Raw genomic sequence first — 1,344 nt, 5'->3', positions numbered from 1 at the left:
GGCTTTCACATTTGAGCCATAGGAAGGCACTCTTACTCAGAGCCTGGTGTTTTTTTTTTTTGTTTTTTTTTTTACTTTACACAATTTAATGAGCTTAGTTATTTGGAAAAAAGCCTTATTTAGCTTGAACATGTTGCTTGGACATTTGGAAACCCTTGTGTTGCCTTATCACATTCCTTGGTCAATTAGGAACCAACACCACTTGGTCTCATCATTCTTAAAGGGCTTTGCTCACTGGTACATCTTTAATATCTTTTCCCTAGGACACATTACTGAAAACACCTGGCTCAAGGGATATGTTGTCAAGGTATAGCCAGAGATAATAGAGAAGATTGTTTTTCACAGTGTCATGTAGGAAACAAACTCAGAGTTTCTCTCTCCTACCCAATATTCTGATACCTCAACTTCTCTCCCCAGAGGTTCCTTTGACAAGGACTTTAGTGAGCAGAGGTGGGGCTGTCACTTGCCCCAGGATAAAGTTCCTCACATTGAGAGTCACTTTCAATTCTTCTCTGTTGTGGAACCTTGTGAATACAAGCAAGCTTTTTCTTTATGAAGAAGCCAGGTAAGTATCAAGCTTAGCTCCATAGGGAAGGCTGAGTGAGAGATAGCCCTACTTCATAGGCAGGCTGCAGAAAGGCTGCAGAAATGCTTTCTCCAAATTCTGTAGTTGGGGGCTGAAAAACTAGGGAGGTATTTGCGAAAAAGTCTCATTCGTGAAATATGGGATGTAATATTAGAGCACTTTTTGCCCTCTCTGAGTAACACTGATGTTATTACCCCAGAAACCAACATCCACTTTCCATTGTTGGTATAGTGCCTATAGTACAGCATGGGCTCAGTAAATACTCTTTTTTTACCCCCAATTTCATTGTTTCTCCATCTCAGATAGGCCAGGAGAAATTTTCCTATTCCTAATCCACTTTCCTTCCAATAATCCTTTGAGGTAGGTAGTTTAATTATGATTGTGTCTATTTTATAGAGTGGGAAATTGGGGCTTAAAGTTACCTGCCACAAATTCCACTACTTAAGTGGTGGCTAAAGGATTAAAAATAAACCCTGGCTTTCTGTATCTAAAGCTAGTGACTTCTACTAGGACCCATCATGTGTGTTTTCTTTTCTTTCTTTTTTATGGGGAGAGGTGGGCTTTGCATTAACTCATCTCCTTAATACCATCCTCTTAAAATTCTTGTTTGCTTTTCCTTAACTTTTAATTCTTTTTTTTTTTTTTGCATTCTTATTATTGGGTTGTCAGTTGTCATTTTTCATGAATATCAAGGCACCTCCCTCTATCAAAATCTCACATGCTTTCTGCCTTTATATTTTCTGCCTTTGAACTATTGT

Source organism: Vombatus ursinus, unplaced genomic scaffold, assembly GCF_900497805.2.
Source record: "Vombatus ursinus unplaced genomic scaffold, bare-nosed wombat genome assembly UNPS02015397.1, whole genome shotgun sequence".
Classification (NCBI taxonomy): Eukaryota; Metazoa; Chordata; class Mammalia; order Diprotodontia; family Vombatidae; genus Vombatus; species Vombatus ursinus.
This window is presented reverse-complemented; position numbering follows the sequence as displayed.